At 41.6% G+C, this 24,506-nt stretch overlaps 1 protein-coding gene across 1 annotated transcript in view; it reads right to left on the bottom strand.

Moving 5' to 3' along the window:
• lingo2 (leucine rich repeat and Ig domain containing 2) overlaps window positions 1-24,506 on the bottom strand; it is a gene marked incomplete at its 3' end in the record, with an annotated part of 252,988 nt that overhangs the window by 102,071 nt on the left and 126,411 nt on the right. The window contains exon 4 of the mRNA XM_080466343.1: window positions 6,682-6,768. The remainder of the gene's footprint in view (window positions 1-6,681; window positions 6,769-24,506) is intronic.

Below are 24,506 nucleotides of genomic sequence, written 5' to 3' on the forward strand. Positions count from 1 at the left end.
AAAACAAATGTCTACATTAATTTAAACTATATCTCTCCTCTTATTTTCTTTACATTTCTTCAGCTTACAAAGGGCTGTAATTGCATGCAGTGAAAGGCGTATGCAGATGACATACAGAGATGTGACAGATATTTTAGGCGATAAAATATTCAAACATCCTTGTATTTAAGTGTCACATTTATCACTTCGAACTGCAAAGTGAAATTCCTCTTCGAGAGATTAGAAAAAAAAAAAAAGCCAAAAGAAGCCATTAAAAATAACATCAAAGTTAATAAAGCAAAGACGGATCAGACCAAACAAACGTGGACGAATGAAAAGCGGAATCCGTTTTTAAAATCCCCCTGCAGACCTGAACAGGACCGGAGTTCTTCACAGACTCTTTCAACACAATTCTGGCTGTTTGATGTGGTTCTGGACTCGTTCAAGGTACGTGGACTCTTGTGGACTATCAAGATTCCTGGTACATCTTGATGCTAATGCTGGCAGCTGCAGAAGTCCACCGGGGGGTTATGGTAAATGTGATGCCACCATGAATGCAGGATCAGTTTGTTCTTTTTTTTTTAACCCCAGCATCTTTAATAAATCATGAAGACAAGACAATATAAGTTCAAGACCAAAAAGAGGCAGCAGAATACTGAGCAGAAACACACCAGTGGGTTTGGTACCAGCATCACAGACTATTAGCAGAAATAAAGCTCTCAACATGTAATTACAGGGCTGCTTCCAACCGTTCCAATCCACTGCCACAAAAAGTCGGCCCCCATGATGCAACCTGCTGAAACTTCCCGGCAGGAATGATAACTTTACTGCAGTGTTTGGGAATTTGGTTTTCATTCCGTCTTCATAATTGAGGAAATGGGTTTGATTTTATGCACTTGTTTCTTTTAGGCCGCCGCATCCAGAACAACGTGGATCTGAGAGGAGACACATCAAACTTTGTCTCAATGAAAGCTTCTCTGAAAGGAACAAGACATCTTGATTTAGATGCAAAACACAATCCCATGCTTGGCTGGCTCCTCCCACGAGGGGCCGGGAGATTAAGATTTAATGGTGATACTGAGGGAATGACACTATCTGTGTGCAGGCTGCCGTCTCTTCACACAACATCACCTCTGTTGCTTTTCTATCTTTTTTTTTTTTTTAACTTTCCTCCCCAAACAGAGACGCAGACACTCTTTCACACACAGTCACGTCGGCGCTGCAGCTTTGGACACACAGTTTGTTTGTACATGTTCCAAATGCTCACAAATGCAATCAGAACTCTGACACCTCCTGCCACAGCGGTCAGACTGCTGGATTAAAACTCTTGTCAAGATGATGCTTTCTGTTGCATGAATCCTGGAGAAGGCTGAAGAAACGATGGAAGTGAAGAAGACGAGCGGCTCGGCTCTGAGTCACAGTGCAGAATCGTCCGGAAGGTTTTAAACTGATCATGTATGGCTGCCCTGTGCATCATCATCCTCCACCATCATGTACTAACAGGACTGCATCGTCCATATAAAGACTTCTGCAGAGATACAAATCTTTACAAATATATTAAATAATAATAATCCCTGAACCAGAGTTTCCCCACAATCTGTAAGTCTGTCCTCTCTTTTTCTTTACCTCTATCCTGAACCAGAACCGCAGAGATTATCCACCTGAGTCTGGTTCTGCAGGTTCCTTCCTGTTTTAACTTCCACCATCGCTTCTGCATTCTGATGTGGAACTGTTGGTTTCTAGCTTTGGAAGGGCTGTGCTGTGTTTGGTGTTACAGAAATCAAAATTTATTTAGGATGGTCAATATTATATTTTTGTTGTTTAAGTCTTCCTGTCAGACAAATATGTTTTTCTATGTGATATGTGTTTATGCATATCTATTGATAATTCCTAGTTCCGCACCTTGTTCATGGGGATTATTATAACAGAGGTGAAAGGAGCTAGAAATGATTGTTGTATTCGGTGCTATATAAATACAATTTAATTGAATTCAAGTACTTTTTTTTTTAGAAATCATTCGGCATGAGTTTAAATTGACAGAGAGAGCATCATTAATCTGCCCACTATAGATTTAGCACACTGATATGTTTTTGAGGCCACTACTTGCATGTCTATATACAAAAGAAGATATGATTAATGCAGGATATTCAGAATATTATTTCAGATTGGATTTGTTTATTTGTCCACGGAGACTTTAAAGCGATTATTTTGTATTTGGATGTTCTATCATCGTTTTTAGGTTTATTTGGTACCAGTCATTGTTAGACCAGACAGTCAACGTGAAACTGTGTCTTTGGTTATCGATCATAATTTCTAGGAAAATTTATTTTCTATCCATAAAGAAATGCATACTCTGTATCCATATATTATGAACATATAAATACATTACTACCACATTTCATATTTATTGAATATGTATTGTTGACCATCAGAACTGTTTCTGCTTAATTTGAGTATTCTGATGTTCTGATCCAACCTGCGATATTTTCTGTCTCATTCGATGTTTAGATGTAATGTCTAGATTCTGTAATCCACTTTCAGTTCATTCATTTGTAACCACCTTTGTCATGTCAATGTCCTAATTAGCACCAGAGTTCTATCTGTAATGACTCCCGTGTTTTAACCACCATTGCTCATCCTTTGATATTTATAGAGACATTAGGCAGTGGAATTAATGAGGGATTAGTGTTGCCTGGATTTACAGGGTCAAGCTAATTCAGGAAGAAAGAACAGATCTGCTTCACACATTTTTATTTTTTTTTTTATCAAACTCAAATCATTTATTCACAGAGATATTAGGATCAGTGCTACTTTAAACTATTCAATAATGTCAGTGATTTAAATGTGATGAGTAAGGATTTTCTATTGCCACAAAGAATTTGGTGACTGCCCATTTAAACATGATTTGAAATCTGCTTTGAGTTACATACAAGCCAATAAAAGGCTTTTAACAGAATTTACTTGTATAAAATATCGACTGTTGAACTATTTCCAATATATATATATATGTGAGGGTGTCAAACATGAGGCCCGTGGGCCAAAACCGGTCTGCAAGAGGCTCCAATCCGGACGAAACACCAAGAAAATGTAAAAATCTAAACGAAAAAAAAAAAAAAATTTAAAAGTAATTTCTTAAAAGTAGCGGACAAAAGCAAGACTGAGACCCGAGCAGCGATATCAGGATGAAGACCAGCTACTTCTTTAGAAAACTAACCTCAAAGCCAGGCTGTCAGGGGGAACGTTTTCTGGGGACATTTCACTGGATGTTGCTCCAGAACAGTTGATAAAAGTTGGATTAATGTTCAGATTTTACTCTTTTTCGGTAGAAATTGTTCGGTTTTGTGGAAAATATTGACATTTCCATTATGTGTACTCTGAACTACTCACAACCAATTTACGAGGTACTGTGGCTCTATTTTACTGGTCTGACCCACTCAAGATGAAATTGTGCTGCACGTGGCCCCGGGAATAAAAAGTGTTTGTTTGGGAAATAAATACAGATATAAACCTTTTTTTTTTCTTTGTTAAATGAACGTTTACAAAAGAGCAGATCAAAAGATTTGAATATTAATTGAAATTGAGGGCGTAGTCAGTGTCTCATGATTAAAAAAAAGGTCTGAAATATAAAGTATGAGCAAAATTACTTAAAAAATCAGTTTCTAAAGAGTACAAGTTTGGTCATTCTTTACTTTTTATCTCTGGTTACATGTCAATAAGTCCACAACAACCCACGTTTAACCTTCGGATGATTTTCCTTTACGCTAGCTAAAAAGGAAATACCCAGTAGCCGCAAAGCATGACTGTAAATAATTTATGAGTTGTAGGTCCTTTCTTTCCAAAGCTGTGAAGAGTTCTTGGACTCATTGTAAATTTAAACGTTACTCTGTGTGTGACTGAAAATCCCCGGTCCTGCTGTGCTGACCTGCTTGTGCCGGCTGCGTTGACGGGAGATCCAGACATTATTCAGCAATAATTTGTGCTTCAACGGACAGAAAGGTCGCAGCGGCAGAGCTGAGTCAGCAGAGGCGCGGCGAATCCGGGGGAAACCACGGCGTCAAAGTCTATCACTGCTCCATACAATGAGATCAATGAGGGGACGTGATGCTGCATTTCTGCATTCAAACCGTGTTCTTGATTCAAGACTGTGGTCAATAAAAGTCTTTCTCAGACTTGTAAACGTAGCGGGAATAGCAAACGTAGCGGCAGCGGGTAACAGTCACCCGCTGAGGTTCAGGGAGCTCGCAGGCAGTGATGTCACCTCCACGTAACACAAACCACAGAAAAGGATTCTTCATTTTTTTTTTTTTGCCAGTTCTCTCCCAGAGAGGAAATAGGAAGGAGAAAATACATGAAAACACAGGTTCACTGTACGAGTGCCTGCCCTTAAGCTCACATCTGAATCAAACGGAATATAAATATGAATAACAGGTGGTGGAATCGACAAAAATAAATAAATTGCCAGAAGGCAGCGCGACATGCGACAGTTTGGAGTCACGTTATAATTCGTGATTATTTTAGTTTTCACTAAAAGATGCGATGGTAATTTGTCACATTTTGTATGCAACACTATTGAGTTAAATTTGCAGATTTATGCTAATAATGTGTTTGTTTCTGTTAAATACAGTGATGCGCATTTGTGTGCCCAGAAAGTGAAGTTTAAACTTTGCAGGAGCAGTAAATGTTGCTGGAACCCACTGAAGTTCAAAACGCTCGCAGGCAGTGACTAACATAAGTCATGTCACCTTGACGTAACACAAACCACAAAAAAAATAGAAAGGATTGTTATGGTTGGCCGGTTCTCTGTCAGAGTGGAAGAAGAAGAAAATGCATTGAGTTTTAAAAGTCCCTGCTCGCCACTCAATATAGAAGCAAACCTCTGAACAATGTGGGCACACAGGATTACTTTTATGAAACTTGCCATTGAGGTTTCACCACATCATGACTGTGTGATGATATTTTAGCATATTTGTATGTGCAAGTTTCATTTTGTGTCGGCTCTTCTGATCATTGTGAAGTATTAGACAGTTCACCCACTAATCGAGACCATGAGCTGGGAGTAGAGACAGGTTAGTTTTACTCTACTGATGGTAGTAATAGTAAATAGTCATCCTGTGAGTGAGAGAGATGCCGAGTTGAGCAATGAGCAGACAAAGTAATGATTAAACAACGTATTCAAGTGAAAATGCAAAACTTTCATTGCACTTTGTGTCTAGTTACAAGGCAACGGTGCTCGGAGTCACTGAAAACACAACTTTTTGTAAAGCTGCTGCCAAGGTTTTCCATGGAAACGCTGGGAAATGAGCGCCATGGCCGTCGTAAATAGTTTTTCTGCACACGCTCAGTAGATGGACAATATCAACAATGTATTTGTCCAGTGTCCTGCCCCCCCAAGTCCACTTTCTCCTGGGACTGTAATAACAATCCAACTTGGTCATCTGTCCCCTGGAATGTTTGTGTACTCCCATTATTAATGTGTACAGTGTACCGTTCTCTGTGCGCATGTGTGTACAGCTCAAACTCGACATGTTACGACGACATCACTTTCAGTGTTTCTGCCGTTTCCAAATAAACGGACATCTTGTCAGAAGCATTGCCGTGAAAACACAAAACTTTACTGAAACGATGGAAACAGGATTCACCCAGTGAAGTTAAAACCCTTCAAGTAACTTACAAAAGTTGTGTCACCTTATGGAACACAGAACACAAAAAAGATTATCATCACTGGCCGGTTATTCCTCAGAGTGGAGGAAGAAGAAGAAGGAGGTGGGGGAAATGGATGGAAAGGCTGTTTTAGCAGTGCCTGCTGCTAAACCTGGTTCCTGCACTTGAGAGAATAGTCACATAAAGATCGAACGAAATGTCAGGGCAGATAACGTGTGGTGAAATCCAAAGAAAGAAACTGCTGTGCAAAAAAAAAAACACAGCATGAAATGTCATTGTTTGGATTTTATTCGTCTTTTGTGAGCGCTTCCAAGTTCATGTAATTCTGTCAGTGAGAACTTCCTTCAATGTGCACGTTTCCTGGAGTGAAACGCACGGCGTGCAGACGATGAGTCAGCGAGGATGCAGGTTAACAAACGCTTGTGTGGAGTCGCTCAATCGCCGCTGACAAAGCTGCGGATGGGAGCTTAAAAGCATCCCGCCAATCAATCGAGTGCATCGGCATTCACCTGTGAGGGTTTCCAATCAACCAGGATCACGTAGCCGCTCAGTGTTCTCATGACAAAAACATCTGGAGGGTTTTTATGTGGTCATTGTTGATGCACGTCATGCGATTGAACCCGAAACCTTTTGATCCGACACAGAACCCACAGTCAGGAAACGAGCCAACCACCGAGCCATTCGCGTATCCCCTTCAAATAAAGCATCTCTCTCTCTCTCTCTCTCTCTCTCTCTCTCTCTCCCTCCCTTCCTCTCTCTCTCTCTATGGAAAGTTCATTAGAAATCAGCCCCGGAGTGAAGCTTTGACATTATCGGCTGCAGTCAGACGGGCCGAACATGAGATGATGCTGCATGCTTTCAGACTGTGAAAATCAAAGCCAGCATCTTTCGGAGGAGTGAAAGTATGGAGTGTTTGTAGCGCGCAATGTTGGAACAATGCCCAGGCCCAAAAATGGAAAAGAAAATGGCTGAACAGAGGAACAACAATGTGAGACACAATAGCTTGAGTCTGCTAAGAGACTGTAAATGTCTGCTGCTTACCACTGTGAGAAGCAATCATCCCCTCAGCCATGGCCAATTCTTCCCTCGCTTCTTTTGCTGTGGTCGTCTCTATTTTCTGTCTTTTACCTACAGGGGGAGAAGATGGGACAAGCAGGAATAAGAGCTAAGTCAAGATGAATCAATACCAAAAAGATTCACAGTTTCAGACATTGGACAACATGGTTGGATTAGACAGAGACGGACAGCGCTATGGAGCAGACACAGATGAAGACATTAAGCTGAGACTTTGTGTAAATTGTTTGGTTTGCAAAGACGTTCTGAGGATCAGAAGAGAAGACGGAACCGTATACTTATTGATTATAACTTGTATTTCATCATAAAGTCACCACAAGATGAGACATTAAGCTTAATGGACTTCCTGAAAAATGAAACCTTCAGTAGGTGAACTATACGTCGAAAGACACAATTATAAATATAAGACATTCAGCCTAATGGAACTCTTTATCTAATTCTCTGTATCTCTGGATGATTGCACAGTTTTGAAAGCTCTATGTTGACCCAAAAACTGTGTTTCCTTTCAGCGTGATACTGATCTGATTGGTGGACGCGATTTACGGAGAACAAGCTGTAAATGATGATGTGTTCAAAGCTTTTGGCACGACGTCACTCAGCTCACAACGAGCTGCCGCGTCGCGGTTCCATCAGCCGGATAATTGCCACAGTGCAGACGCAACGGAATGAAGCCTAAAAACGCCTTGCTGGAGATGTGGATGTATCTGCGGAGTGCAGTCGGAGAAGTGCCCAGTTTGTGTACGGCGTTGTTTTCACGCCACATTCAATGTGTCGCGAGTCGTTAAATCACATTTAAGAAAGAGAAAAGGAGCACAGCTCTCTGCATATCGAGGCTCATTAATGCTCGGTGTCAGGAACTTTGGGCTCGTTGTCATTTTAGAAGCTTCCATACATCATCACACAACAACTGTTGCTGTACTATTGTTCCAGATTTCTGCAGGTCGTCGTGGACACCGGGCGGGGCTCAGGGTCCAGCTGGGTGGAGTTTCCATGGTCATTATTGGGTTGTTTGTCACATTGTGTTCCATTGCTCGTCAATGCCCTTGTGTGTGTGTGTGTGTGTGTGTGTGTGTGTGTGTGTGTGTGTGTGTGTGTGTGTGTGTGTGTGTGTGTGTGTGTGTGTGTGTGTGTGTGTGTGTGTGTGTGTTGGACTGACAACATGACTGTTTGCCTTTCATCCAATGCAAGATGGATTCATCTTAAACACTGAAATGATCAATATTGCCCTGGAACATACTAATCAACATACATCTTACATGTTCAGACAAAGAAACAATCATATATTCTCCTTCAACACTCAAGCAAAAGCTATTGGTTCAGTGCAGCGAGACCACGGACTCTTGTCGAGAGTAGAAAACCCTTTTCTGAGTCTGCAGCAAACAGCCTGACCCACACAATGCACACTGGCCCCTGCTTGCTACTTTCTTTACTATAATGAGTCCCTTATCCAAACTGCAGGAGGAAACACAAAGGACGGTGATTATGCAAAAGACGTGCCTGAGTTGGTAATGTAATGATGAGAGAGAGAGCGAGCGAGCCGGAGACAGAGGGGGAGTTATCTCCTCCAAGTCCAAAGGCAGAGAGATTAAAAAAAAAAAAAAAAAAGAAGGGAGGAAGGAAGAAAAAAAAGAAAGGAAAAAAGTTAGACTCAGGACACTCTTGTTAAAATCACTCTTGACACCCTGCGCTATTAGTACGCCATTAAGAGTTCAAGGACAATAGCTGTCCTGTTTTTTGATCATTTATCCCTCGGATCCCCTCGTTAAGCCTCAACCCCTTTTCCTCTCAATGGCCACAGAATATTGATGGGCTGAGGAAGCGTGATTTCGCTGGATTCATAATAATCCCCTTTTCTGTGTGCCCTTATTATGACAGATGAGCCAAACGTCATTGACATCCAGATTGGAAAGTTAATTGCCTGTTGTTGATTTAAGTCTCTCAATAATCTTAAAAATGCTATTAGACAGAAAGAATGATACACGCTCCAAGATGTTCATCTTGGCTGCGGATGAAATAATAAATCCAGAGCAATAAAAATGTGGTTGAGCCATATGTGTGTTCAAGAAGGAGGTACTTGTTTTTAATTAGGTGCGATTATTAGCTCACACTTTTTAATTTGTTTCGTAGTATGATAAACACCATTTATTTACTTCTGAGCGACACTCACAACTGTTCGAGAGCTGATAAACATGTTCAGCGGTGGTGCAAACAGACGCAGTCATACCAACGTGTTTTCAGAGGCAGGAAATGGAGGACAAATTCCACAACCGTCACAACTTCTACATTTACGGATTTGCACTTCTTCTATTGCAGGGATGCACGATACCACTTTTTCAAAGGACAATCGCAAGTACGAAACTTTAGCTACTTGCCGACACAGATGAGTACCGATTAAATGTCATTAAGCCTAAATCATCCTCTATATAACATCGTGCAAAAGATATGCATTGCATGTATCAGTCATACTTCAATCACGTGTATAACGTGTAGCATCGCTGGAGTACGAGCCCAAAACGTAGCTCCTGTCTGCCTGCTGCTGACGGATGACGTCACACGATACTCGCCATGTTGAATCGGGGAGCTTTGCCCTCGACACTTTAATGAGCACTTATTTCATTTAGTGACAGTGACCGTGGTCCACTGCTCTCTTAAATTTATTAACCTTTGATCGACAGTCTGTCACACTTTGCCCTTGTCCCGCCCCCCTCCCCGGACATGGTGCTCATTCACGTCATTTGCCAGCTGGCGTTAAGTCGCACACCAATCATGACAAGAGCCTCTTTCTTTAATTATGTGACCATAAAGTGTCTTAATATGCAGGAGCACCTGGATGCTGCTCGAGACATCAGAGCTTCATCAGCATTTGTTCCTAACTGGCACGCCTGGATCATTAGTGCTTCCTTCTGTAGTGTGGGGGAATGGCGAGGGACCGACTGGGGAACGGGGTGTTTGTTTTCCTTCTGATCAGGAGAAAGAAAGATTAGATGAAACGTTTCTATCAGCAGCAAGTTTTACGTCTGGAGAGCAGATGAGGAACGTTTGCCTCAGTCACACATCCAGCCGTTGTTCCCAATCCAAGACTGGACAGGCTGTTAGCACGCTGGCTTCAAGAGCTGTACCTTACACACTGAACAAAGTAAGTCTCTAAGTCAAAATACTTCACGTTTTCTTAATCGATATGTACAAAAGAAAAAACAAAAGAAAACCATCTGTGGTTCTTTGTAAGCAGCTAATGAAGCCGAACCAATCACTTTGCACAGCTGGACATCTTTTCAGCTATTCCTCTTCGATCCCGAGTATCTGATTGCTTGTAAATACACGGCTGATTTATACTTCTTTACTGTGTGGAAATCTGCGCGCCCAGTAACAAGAAAGCAATTAATCACATCATTATGCCAATTAGGAAGTTGGCCTGCTCCGCTGACGGCAGCGATGTGAGAGTGAGGCGCTTCACAAAGCTGATGTGAGCCATTAAAGGGATTCTTCTTCTTCTTCTACATCGACCTCCTGACGTCTAGTTCCACACAACTGTGTCCTGTAGTACTGCTACACTATAGTACACACATATAAATTACCCATGTTACATTTGTTTTACATTTAGGTCAAATGACAACGACCTTTGTTGGGTTTTTTCCATTAAATTGTAAAATAAGTCGACTTTTAGTGAGATTTAGTCTTTAGATTTGCTTTTTATTATATGTCAATACAGGGATGTACCAAGTACACATACCGAGTACTAACTTTTAGCAACTCACTGATACCGAGTACCAATACGAGTACTTATTAAATGTCATAAAGCTTAATTTATACTGCATACGCAAACAATATTTAAAGGCTATGAATTACCGCCAACCACCTCGGCACAGCTTCTACATCGACCTCAGACGTTCCTCCAACAGCCTCCAAGGCTCCAGTACACTGCAGTACACAGAGCGGAGTGTGTAGCCTCTAGTTTGACGTCACGCGTTGAGAAAACCTTGAGCAAAACCTTCCAATAAAAAAGCTGTGCTTTCACCTCGGGGCTCCACATCTTCGCTGACCTGTCCGTTGTGCCACACAGGACTTTAGGCTCAAACGGACCTTTTCACTCGTCTCACAAAATCCCAACAAACCGAGAAATGTGACGGTCATCATGAACTCTGATGGACGAACCAGTGTTTAGGAATCACTTCCTCAATAATCAGTCTTCTCTCAGACCTGCCACCTCGTATTGATCGAAGCTTGCTGGTAATAACTTGTATTGTTCTGTGTGCTGAACTGCTTAGCAAGTGTCATCGTATCTTTATTTATATCAGGTGTAGACGTTCTAAATCCACACTGACATATGACTTTCACTGCAACGGGCACATCCACGCCATTTGGCACCACGGCTGACCTTATACCGTCTGTGCTGCTCAGTCTGGACCACTTGATGAAGGAGTAGATAATCACGATGCACCGCTGGTGACTCCGGCTGCTGTGGTCAGCTGAGGTTCCTGCATTTCCTCCCAACTCGCCTCTAAGCAGCTGCGTCCAAGCGGAGAACTTGTTTTTCTGTGTTTTTCGTCACTCAGCTGAGTTCTGTCGGTGAGGAATGAGTACTGCTGCAGTGTTCGTATAGTGTGATGAGCTTACGCTTTATTTGTAGAGTTATACCTTAAACCAGTAGCGTGCGGTGGTGTTTCAGTCAGTACCAAAATAGCCCTCCCCATGCACGCACGCACACACACACACACACACACACACACCAAAAAAAGGTATTGTTGCCTATGCCGATACAGCCAATGCAGCAGCAGCACATTTTGTCTTACAGTAAAAACACAATCCGAATCCAAAGTAAGGCCTCTATTGTGCATCAGTACTTTATCAATACCAACATGACAGCTGATCAACAACCACAACACATCAAGAAACCACTGTGCAGCATCGCCATCACATCATCTTCCAGTGTTTCCCACAAGTTTGCACGGAGACGGAAGGGGGGGGGGGGGGGCATAGTGACTCAAGGGGGGTTCAGACCGTGCGAGTCCCGCGCACTACTGCAACGTCTGTCTGTGTGGACGACAATAACAGAGAAAGAGGCTATGCAGAGCGATATCGCATTGGTCGAACCAAAACCGGACGTGATGTAATAATGGCGGGCGCCACGATTGTACGTGAAAGAGAAAGTAAAAAGAACTAGGACTCAGCCATCACTTGGAGATAAAATCCATCCTGCGATCCTGTTTGATGAACGGCTCTATGAGGCTGCTAAAAGCACTGCTACTCCAGGTTCTGGAGCTGTACTGTAGAGTCAACATATCAACAATCGTGTGTGTGTTTTTCTCAGCATGCATTTTTCAACTCGATGCACCTCTGTACTGAAGAATATTTGTCATGTATCCATCGGAGCCCCTCAGTGTTCCAGAGTTACCATTCAGAGGAGAATACTCTCCAGCCTTATATGTAACCTCAAAGAAGCGGCTGAAAGAAACCAAACAACAGTTGTGAAGACGTCGCAAAATGACTTTGTGTGCTGCCATAACAATATACCAAACAAAATTTGACCTGGCCGAGACAGTTTAGTCTTGCAATGCATGTTTTCACCACAAGGTGGGGTATTGAGGCACTCAAAGACGAAGAGTGACGAATAAATACTGTAACAATAAGCATGTTTCCAGTATTTACTGATTCCAACAACCCACATAGATGAAAGATCAAAGGTCGAAAACTCTGACGTTCAGGTTGGTAAAAAGTAACTCAACACTGCCCCCTAATGTACAACAGAGGCTTTAGTTATTTTCTACACAGTGCTTCTTTTCCATTTAAGGAACATTTTGCTTTCAACTTTATCAGCAGAATTGTTTTATTAAGCGAAAGCTCAATCGACACGTTTCAATGTGATAAAAGGTCATTTCCTTGAAGGACCTCTAACTGAAATCCAGTTTCTCAAAGCAGTGATGTGCTCCATTAACAGTTCCTATCTTCCCCTCTTTCTTCTTTTTATTTCCTCATTTAAAAAGATGCCACTTGCAGCGACGTGCGATTCCCGTTCTGACATTTGCTCTCCTCTGGCTCCCCCGACTGGGAGTGGCATTGCTCGAGCCCTCTTGTGAAGCTTTCAAGTCCTATTGGATGCTCCGTGAAAACAAACTGCCCTCTGGGTAAACCTCTTCATCATCAATCTTTGATGGGAACTTTCAGGATTTTGTGAGATTTTTTAGAGGGCTGTTATCAAACACCCTCCAATGGAAAGTCTGGTCTTCTCTCCTCGCAAGCAGCAGTTCAGTCGGTTACAACCTGAGGATGTGAGGCAGATTCCTTCATTTTACTCACTGATAAAATGAAGCCGGGGCTCTTCAGTATTCAAAAATACACAAAATATAAAGAATAAAAGTGTTTTATTGTCTTTATTCACAGCTATTGAAGATAAACAGGAACGTGTGCCAAGCAGAGGTCGCCTATCATATCAATGTAAACGCTGAAGCTCAGAAACCCGACGCAGGATGTTTCACAACCACAACATGTACGTCCACAACGAGGGACCGGACTCCGTGTTCGCATGAGTTCACCCTGACAGCGGGCTCCTTCGGGCTCCCCTGCATCAAGTCAAACCACTTTGACTGGCCTCCGCTTCGGGGGCCTCGGCGAGATCCCTGCGAGGAAAAAGAAAGAGCAGATCGCGGGGAAGGAAAGTCCCAGCAACACATGCTCCCTATCCATTCCCCTTCGCCGGCTCACTGGCCCATACCTCGCCTTAATGAGATGCGGCAACACACACAGACACATGTAGCATGTCGACTCTAATTAGACCACGATGCTCCGTCCTTTCCTGAACCCCCAGTGGCATCATGGAACTCACCCAGAGGAGTTTCTTTTTCCTTTTTGTCTCTCCTTCTCCCTTCATCTATAAACACACTCACTGCACTTTATCAGGCAAATAACGTCTGGCTTTATTTCTTCATTTCATTTTAGTGAATTGATCCCAACAAGAGGAAAACAGCGTTAAATAATAACAGAATCGTTTCTTCTTCTTCTTCTACTAATAAAATAAACAGATTTGTGTCTGTTCAGGTGTTCAGACACAGACTGAAGTAGAATCTCACTATACTCAGGAAACTGCAGTACAACAGATTGTATTTACAAAGAGTCCAGTGAAGAATCTGTGATTTCTAATTTAAAGTTATTGCTGACATTAGCAGAAATCTAAGTCTGTTCAGTTTCACATTTCGTGCCAAAATTCCATAATCTGAAAACGCTGTTTAATCCTCGTGTCAAAAAAAGTAACAACCATAGAAAGATAAATGAATTCGGTCTTGATTCTTGATTTAGCAGCTCAAATATTACGATGCGTGTCATATACACACACATACACACACGCACGCACACACATATATAAAAAAAAATAAAACTTACATTAAATGACAAGTCTTTTCTATTTGTTTGTTCTAAAATTATTAAAATGATTGTTATGATCTCCAGAAAGAAAAGCAGAAACTGCATGTTAAAGCTCATGTTGTACTTTTGTTTTTGTTTTGTGTTTTTAAAATGCAAAACAAGTTATAACCAAGTGGTTATTTTTATTAGTATTTTTTACTGTTTGACAGCCAACTTGTCATGTTTTCCCGACTTTGAACGTATAAAGATCCTTATGGCAACTCGCTGCCGACTAATTAAGAGAGCAAGAAGCAGAGGATGGGAATGAAGTTGCCCCCGACAGATTGCAGAATGTTGCATTTCCAAAATACAAAACTTTATGTTTCCTAGTTTCCTCTTAAACTGTATAACTGATATGTTGTAAAATGCCCTCATACTTTGCTCTGTGTGTTTGTGAGATTCTTTTTTTATGTTTCATTATGTTATGTTACATTCATTATTCATGTTTTGGGTGGTTTTAGAGGTTCACATATTAAAGTCGAGGGTGAAAAACCTCTTTATAATAAAACATCTTGAAGTCGTGCCAAAACTTCATGAGGCTTTTTTTTTTTACTGTTATCAGCTCGTGTTGCTCAGTCCCTGTATTAGCATGTTGGGTATGGAAAAGTAGAGTATCTCTACGTTTACGTTCTGGTCTGTAAATGCAGCGAGACACTCTTTGGTTGTATATATATATATATATATATATATATCATTCATCATTATATTGTTTCATCCATGCCCTGACAGTGACCAAGTCTTCCACACTGCGATGGGCAGCAGTACTGCGTTACTTAACAGCAGCGGTCATACTTTAAACCGAGCTATAAATAGAGTACCAGGTACACAACAGCACCGGCACCTCGGCTCCCCCGGGGGAAAGCTCTCTACATTTGTTCCACCCTCCAGCTACTGTACCACCATTTCTACAATTTCATACTGCTGAGCAATCGTCGTAACACAGGAGATTATTTCTTTTTTTCCTGCACTTAAGATTACTGCTGTTGTGCAGTGAAGCGTGCCCTTTCAATGACTATTTATTTTCCTTTTTTTTTTTCGCCGATGGAGATATTGGTGATTAAGTGAGGTGGGCTCTGGATTAGTGGGGGACAAATATGGGTTTTTATGAGGTCGCGATCATCATCGGACGGCGGTGAAGTGACAGTGTGGCAGGTGCAGCCCTCCGTCCTCTCGCTGCCTCGCCTTCGGCTCTCCACAGTGGTGACTATGAAATATGGACAGCAGCAAATTGAGATTCATCAGGCACGCCTGCCTTGCTCACTGAAATCTATATTCAATTTTAGAGCATCTGTCATGGCAGTGGCAGGCTGAGGCATGCTGGGATTGAGAATCACTTAAGTGTTCAGAAATTGTATGTAGTGGGGGGAAAAGCTCTGTCTTTCTCTTTCTGCGTATTTGTCCAGATTCTGCCACATCTCTTCTTTTTTAACCTTCATATATAAAGATGAATTAAAACATGGTAATGCTCGGATTCATTTCAGATCAAATGAGTTTCTGCTCTTTGCATTTCAACCTGCAGATTTCACATTAATGTTATATTAGTCAGCGTGAGAGCAAGAGATATAGATAAAATATGCAATGAGGTCTGCTGAGCAACTTAAAGCGTAATAACCTTTGAATAGGTTGTGCAGCTTCTCGTTTTGAATTATTTTCCAGCATTTAAATTGCTGATGTCTGGATTATCATATGGAGTTAATATTGTTTATGCTCACGACATCGATTGTTGTGCTATTTAGATCCATACACTAATCTGACAAGCAGATATTTAAATTATAGGATTAAGGAGGAACTTTACAAACCGATGCTAAATGATGCACTTATTCATATATGTCTTTGTCTGTTTACTTTGGACACATCTATCAAAGACAAAACACACAGAGAGAGAGAGAGAGAGAGAGAGAGAGAGAGAGAGAGAGAGAGAGAGAGAGAGAGAGAGAGAGAGAGAGAGAGAGAGAGAAAGAGAGCGAGAGAGAGAGAGCGAGAGAGAGCGAGAGAGAGAGAGAGAGAGAGAGAGAGAGAGAGAGAGAGAGAAAAGAGAGAGAGAGAGAGAGAGAGAGAAAAAGAGAGAGAGAGAGAGAGAGAGAGAGAGAGAGAGAGAGAGAGAGAGAGAAAAGAGAGAGAGACCTTTGCATCTATGGCAACAGCAAGACTCAATTTTCTTTTTAATCTCATGCTTATAAGAGTTTATGATTAACAGGAGGCAATTGGCTAATTATCTCCAGAGTGAAGAAGCGGGGAGGTTAAGGTTTTATCCTCCGGGTGGTTTCCACTCTGCAGTGTGGGTCATAGAAATCTTATTACTCACCATTAGGCTGAGAATCTGTCAGCAGACTCGCAGGTAGAGCCCTGTGTCTTCCTCAAGGACACTCACGTCAGGTTGAACCTGCAGCTTTGTGGCTTTTAGGGCTCTTACTGCACGGCCGCCTCCTTGTTTTGCTCAAATAAAAAAAATAAAAAAATAAGGGCGGTGGAAGCTGTTGTGCTCATCTACTGACCTCATGAGCTTGATTCAACACACCGAATCCTCGGCTCACTTTACGCATGGAACTGTGATTTGTTGTGTTACGACCCCGATGTTAGCTGTCAAGTCCGAAGGGGACTGGAGAACACACTTCAGGAGGAACGAGCCGGAATGGGTCTGTGAGATACAGTGTGAGTGAAACGATGAGGACAACATATGAGGAAGGACGGTAAATGTTTTATGCTTTCAGGGCCCAGCTACACCAGAATGAGTTCAAGTGGAAAAACACAAAAAAACCTTGTGTTTTCTGCATCTGCGTACGTGACAACCGTGCTCGGAGTCACTGAAAACACAACTTTTGGGAAACGCTCTGACTCCACCGCCGTGCTAATCTGCACTACGACTAGTAAATTCTTCTTCTGCACTTGTACAAGGACAATGATAATGACGGCTTCCAGAATGTCATGACTCTCAGTCCATACTCTAGTTTTATCATCCATATCAGGAGTTTTATAGTTAAGAGTCATCTGTTCTTACTTTCTTATTATTATTCTATTTTTATAGTCAATCCTTGTTGCTACCGACTGTTTGTCACCAACAAAGTCTCGTTGTTTATTACAATGACGATAAAGTTCTTTATGTCCTTATCGTCATCTGTCCATGGGAATGTCCCTGTACTCCAACTGTTAATGCTTACAGCGTATTAGTCTGTGTACACGCGTGGTTTCATTACAGAAACCAACCAATAGTGCTACTTGGTTTTCAGTGTTTCTGCTTTTTTTTTCATGTAAACTGATGTAATATTCAGAATGTTGTTGTGGAAACATAAAACCTTTCTGACACATGCAACAATGATGCTTATTCACTGTAAACGTTCTGCAAACGTTCTGACATTAATACTGCACAATTACTGCGTTCCTCCCCCCTATACTCTGCTAAGAGATAAATATATACCGGGACTGTTAGCAACATCAGTGGAAGCCGGTGTGCATCATAGTTATTTGAAGTCACATAACAGGCAGGTTTATGTGTGCGGAGGCGATCCATTGAGCAAAGCTCCTCCATCATATTGTTTAAATATGAAACAGCTTCCATCTTTACAGTGATGCTCGTCATCAGCCCGTCACCAGAAGCGCCGGGGAAAAAGAACAGCAACGGTGAAGCTCTTTATTATTCTGCGGTGAACAATGAGCCGTGACCCCCCCCCCCCCCCCCCCCCCCCCCCCCCACCGCTACACACTGCTCATTTCCAAACAGTGAAATCCAAGGATGTGACAGTCAATATAAATGCTTCATTTGGTTTATGTACAGTGGTGAGCACACCACGGGAAGAAGAGGTGCTCCCCGCTGACGTTATTTCAACACATTCCCACCCCACGCAAGTTCAACTCATCGTTTCTGCAGCCTGGGGATTCAGGACAGGTCCAGTCCCGTCAAGTGGGACAAAAAAGATTATTGTTCATCTATTTCAAATTATACAAGTCATTCCCATAACCCTACTCATCAAGCAGTTCGATAACTAATGCTAAGGATGTCAATTCTACACTTTAATAGCACAGCATGCAGGTTTCCGCGGATCCCCGCTCGCAGTGTGTCAGTCAAAAGACGAGCGCACACTGACAGATGTTACATTGATGTTGGCTTTTCCGCCAACAGCTTATTTTTAACAAATGACACAACTGCAGAGCAGAGACTCTTATCAGTGCCAGGCAATGTCACGCCACATCCAATCTCAGAAAACACCTTGCACTCTCTGTCAGTCATCTGCTCATCAAAGTGCCTCCAGTACAACGTTAAAGTGCGTGACAACAGACAAAAAAAACCCCGGCGAGGGGCACATTGGGTGGTGTGTGATGAGGGAACAGTTAGAAGTCACGTGAAACACAGAGGGATGACTCAGCCTGTCAGTACAGCTTCATATGAAACACCAACGTGACCAAAGGAAGAAGAAGAAGAGACTAATAGTTCATTGGTGACGTCTAATCCTAAAGTCAACTTTCAAAATGTTGAATTAAATTAGAATATTGAGCTTGCTTACTAGCAGTGCAAAGCGCTTTAAGACTGCGCCGCATTACCAAGTCTATTAAATCAGACTCTGTTTATCATGACAAACTTTAAAGCAGAAATGCATCGTCTTTGTGACTTCAGCCCAGAAAAGTTTTGGTGTTTCCATGGCAACGCTTTGAAAATGGTGAAATGGTGAAAATGATGTCGTTTTCATGTCAGGCTGTAAACATCGACGCTCCTTTAAACGGACTTGATCCACCAAGTATCTGCAAGTTCAATGTTTCTCCACATGTGATCAGATGACGATGTGGTAGATTCATGAGTGAAGAGCACACACTGAAAATAAATCTTTCTCACGGGCAAAATGTTTTGGTTTGTTTGTTATAACTAAAACACGACTAATGTCAGTTTGGACTTGAAGACGTTAATGTCGGGTAAATGGAGCCTCAGTTAGTTTTCCAGCGATGCTTTGATTTAAAAACCTAAAGTTATCTTCCAAAATGTGTCCAATATAACAGACCTGACTTAGTCGATTTGTTTGTTTGGTAATTCGGTACCGATATGTAGGTATGAAAACACAACGTCGGCCACAATGTGGAGTAGAGATGGATATTATATGTAGGTACGTATATTTATTTGTTTTTAGCTGGTTGCTCATTTGCTTGTTAATTATGATAGCATATCAAAACCCAAAGTTAGTTATTAAAATATATGATAGTACTTTGATTAATTGATTTTGTTTGTTAAATAGTTAGTGCTCATCGTTTTAACCCAAAACCCAACAGTCAGTTAGTTAGTTAGTTAGTCAGTTAGTTATCATTGTTTACCCACAACCTCAGCTTGGAAAATTATTTTATTATTTCTTGATTCTCAGAAATCAAATATATCAGTGGATATAAATAACCCAAGTTAATTCATTAATTAGTGAGTTAGCTGCACATTTTGTGTCACTTTGAGGTCGAAACCCAAAGTTAGCTGGTCAGTCGGTTGGTTGGTCCACCAACAACACATCACACATGCACAATCTGTCTAATTTCTATAATTTAATCTGGTTTCATCTGTTTTTGAATGAACAATAGATGCTATTGGAGTAAACTTTATCCTCCTGGCAGCAGTGTTTGATGATTAATGACAGATTTCCATGCAGAAGAAGAAAGACGCGGCAGCTGTCGTTCAATCATTACCCAGTGAAAGCATGGAACATGGGAATTGCCGGCGTTGCACAACAGCCAGGTTGCAGGAGCACGTGTGAATATAATTGGTGTTTACTGTCAGTGTGTGAAGGTGCACAGTGGGCGGCTCGCATGAAACAACAGGAACACTAACACATGTGAACGCAGAGGAGAACCTGTACGACAGAACATCATTAGATTTCAAGTGAAGAATGAAACTTCTCAGGTTTGTTTAGTCGACAGAAGAACAGTTTGTTTTTATGGCGTCTCGTTCAAAACAATCAATCATTGGTCTGATACTGAAGTTGGAATAAATTAGTTTCTGAACTGTTCTGCTTGTAAAGACCCACGGTTTGTTTAGTAATGGTAATGTGGGGGGGTCATGCACTCTGCACTCTATTTGGAGGTTGTTGCTTTTTGTTTGTTATGACTTAATAATTTCTTTTCAATATTTAGGAGCTTCAATGTTACATGATGTGTTGATCTTTGGAATTATTGACTACAGCGCTCCAGGCGTTGCTTACATACGGATTTAGTTAATCAAGGGCCAGAGGATTGGAAATTGCTTCCTGTCTGGAGAAGCTGCAGTAAGAAATATAATCATGTCTTCTTTTTTTTTTCTTTAACGCGGCGCCACTGACTGCTTGATGATGACCTTTATGAAGCTGATTTGATCTCTCTCGGCTCTTAGTTGTTTAGGAACTATTATCTCCCTTTCAGAAAAAATAAGGTGGATAAAATGTCATTAAGCTGCGTTTGATTCTGACGTGGTGTAATCTATCGAAAGCCGCCGCCTGGAACCTTCTCCGCCGCTCTGCCACGGAGCATAAATGAAAGCAAAACACTGTGCTCCTATCTCCTTACGCTTCTCCTCTTACTCAGATGACTGCGGGGGGATGAGTGCAGTCCCTCAGCGGAAGGGAACTGAAAAAGGTCACGACAGGGGACTGAGAGGAGAGCGCCCGCCAGAGAACCTGCAGCTCTCCATTCAGCGGCTCTGCTTGGAGATTGAGTTACAGGGGTACATTACTGCCTCCCAGAGCTGCCCCCGTCGCCGGCTTCACGTCCTCACATCTGGCAGCAGATGGCTTTTTCTTTTTTTCAGGAAGTGTTTGGTCTCCAGGAACACAACACACACAGCCTCACACATTAATATGATGGTATGTTTTATATACTACACACCACCATGGATTTTTATAGTCTGCTCTGTCTGTAATGGAGACAAATCCAGAGAGGCAGGTGTAAGCAGGGAGCAGCACACAGTCGTCCCACAGCTGTAGAGCTCCATCCCAAGCAGGAACTCCCTCTGTGTTTTCATTAGGCTGCATTAAATAAGCGACTTAAATGGCTTTTTTTTCTTTCTGTCAACATACTAATGGAGACACAGCAACCTTGTAATGTGAACTAAGAACTGCTGGTGACACCACTTAGTTCAGTACACAGGTACTTTATGTGGCAGGGAACCACATCAAGTACCTGTACAGGCTTTCTTCCTTCTCTTTCTGTTTTATTTCTATTTCTATTTCTATTTTAAATTAAAAAAAACACAAATCAGGAAAGGTCCTCAGATCGTCACATTCAGATGATTGTCTTCAATGCATTCACATCTGGTTTTACAAGAGTATCTGCAATTATCTTCCAATCAACATACACACATCAGCTATAACAATAAAACACTGAAGTCAGTGTTATATTGATGTCTCTTGAGCTACCAGATGTGTCCTACTGTTAAACTATATATTTGTGTTATTTATGTGTGTATGTATGCCTGGATAGGTGTGTATACACTGTATATATATTTTCAGAAAATCTGAGATTTACAAGTATATATACGCAAACAAACTCCATCTCCAACAGGAAACTGTGTTTATAAATCAGCTCCTACTAATAATGAGTGTAAAAGACAAACTCCATGTCGTTTTCCACCGGGTATTCTTTGTCCGGCCAATGACTCGCCTCGTGTGCCAACGTGCCCTAGAGCAAGACTCCGAACTCAAACTAATGTTTGACTGAAGTCATCATGTTCCATATGAGGAAAAGTTCATGTCCTTTATCCATAATAACAGGATCACATTAACATGTCTGCAGTATATTACATTCCTTAAGAAGTCCCAAGCAGGCCAATTGAAAACCAGAGAAAAGCTGAAAACAACAGCAGCCAAACACAATATTTATCGAGTATAATGAAAATCCACGCTACAAATAAAATCCTTCGTTTCACAATCAAGAATCTATGGGAGGCAATTTTCCCAAACATGCAACAAACACAGAACTGGAAGCCAATGGCAACATTTCTTTTTAATCCGAGTGAAATCCTGCGAATAAACAGACTAATTCATTAATTGGACATGTTGGATTTCTGTTCCTGATGAAGCAGAACTTGAAAAATGAAACAAACAGAAAGAGTCTATAAAAAAAACCTTTTTTCTTTTTCTTGGTCACATCAAGGACAGTGTGGGAGAAGAAATACTCGCTGATTATTTCCAGTTCTCCGTCACAGTGGTATTCATTTTGCAGCTAACGATGCCTGAAGTGTTAATGTTGATTTAATAAGCAATTAATTTTAGGTTTCTGTCTCACAGCACAGAAGTGAAACACAATAAAAGAATAAAATCACATTTAAGTGAAATGAGACGCCCGAGCACGACCGGGGCAAAAAGCACAACAGGGGCAAAAAGCACAACAGGGGCAGGGCGGTGGCGAGGAGGGATTATTTGTTGGCTGCATGGCCTACGGTTAGGCGGCTGGTTAATTGGCTCAGCTCTCTCCTCGGCACTGTGGATACAGAAGATACGAAAGAGCGCTGACCAATCACTAACGTTTAACAAGAGCAACACCAGTGCAGTTCAGTCGTCTGACTTCCCAGGAGCAGCGTGGAACCATTAAAACCTGCAGGAGACGGAGTTTCAGCCAAGAGGACCAGCAGCGATGCAGTACTGACAGAATAGGGTCAGCTGTGGCGCCGGTCGGGAAAAGTGGGGCAGAATCAGATTCAGAATTAAGACGGACGTGCTGGATGTGATCCGCACGTTGGGCAGAAGGTTTGGTGATGAGGAATATCATACGGACTGGCTGTAGGAGGAGCCTGTGAGAGGAGATGGAGACCAAGGTGGAACTTTTCGAACACGCTCCGACTCTGTAAGCATCGTCTGAGACACCCTCCGCCTAAATAAGAGTACAGAATAAGGGTCTTCTTATATTCAGTCTAGATTGCAGAGAAGATGGATTTTCCCATTTTTCCTTGGAGGACACCGATGGGAGGACGGAGCACAGGCAGCCGGATGTTGTTTATTATCTGGAAGGATTGTGACAACGTGTGTCAGAGACGCCTCCTGCTCTTCACCACACCCCCCTGGGGATTCCACATGTGTGCTGCTGCACTCGGCCGGCTGCATCACTTTACTGACACCTGTCAACGGACCGACGCAGTAAATCCATGAGCACACTGAATAGAGCGTGTTTTTACTCCGAGACTCCAGATGAAGCTTCAGCTCATTTCACGAGCGAGATAAAGATTTCTCCCTGCAGCGGATACAAGATATGGATTTTGAAAATTTACATTGAAGCATTTTCTGATTCTGATATCGTTTCCAAAGCTGAACTATTAGCAACACATGCCATTTGTTTGCTGGGTGACGAGCTGCCACTCCAGCTCAGCCACAAAGAAACCACCGAGCAGATTCTACACATTTCAAAGAAAGACTTTTTCTCTTAACAAAAGTACCAGACAGAACCGAACCGAACGCCGAGACCCGAGCTGAGATGTCTGTGACGCTGACATGAAAGTGGAAAAAGAAGTGGGAATTTGTAAAAACACCCATAATGCACCAGTTTAAGGGAAGTTTTTTTTTTTTTTTAGGACATTTTCACTTTATTTTGCATCAGAAAGTTTCATTAAATTGGCTTCATGATGAGATTGTCGTCATTTTTAGTAGTAATTGTTTGCTTGTGTGAAAATATCAGCATTTCCATCACGGATACTCTGCAACCGCAACAAATAAAAACTTTAAAGTTTAAATTCAAAGGTTATTACATCAGGATGTTTGCGGCCCCTGAACTGAATGTGTTTGACACTTTATGGGTAAAACCCTGGATGTGCACTAAGGTTTTAAAAACAAAAACACATTTGATCATTAGGTAAATTAAATATTGCAAAATATTTCATTTTAATGGTAAAAAACTTCTGTTATATCGATTATTATATCGACGTTGTGATAAAAGTAGTCTTACCTTTCCCTCCTGTATCAGAGAGATGCAGTTTATTCAGAGCGCCACCGCTCATCACCAAGAAAAACCTGATTTCAGAGTAAAAGCCATGTACAGCATGTAGAAGCTGCTAGAAAACTCAAACTCTGTCTTTATTGTAATTATAACCTTCATACCTTCATTCTACTTCTGATATCACTTTATCATCTGTTTGTTATTCATGTTATTCATCTTTCTTCCTCTGCATTCGTCTCATTGTTTGTTGTTGTGACGCACTTTGAATGTTGCAGAAATGTTGGGAACCAACAGCATTTCCTTCTCTTACAAACACCAATATTGATATGGAAACTAATCCTGGGTGAAGTATTTATAATATTACATCCTCCACCTGAAATTTCAATCGGCTTTTTTAGGAGGAACCGACATTTATTATCCAAGCTATTGGATCTTTACTTCCAGTTCCAGTGGCGGTAACAGTTTGTGTTTTAAATCAGATGTACCACCAGAAAAGTCCCTGCTGCTGTGGAACTAAAAGAAAAAGACCAGAATCT

The sequence above is a fragment of the Lipophrys pholis genome (genome assembly GCF_963383615.2).
Source record: "Lipophrys pholis genome assembly, chromosome: 6".
Taxonomy (NCBI): domain Eukaryota; kingdom Metazoa; phylum Chordata; class Actinopteri; order Blenniiformes; family Blenniidae; genus Lipophrys; species Lipophrys pholis.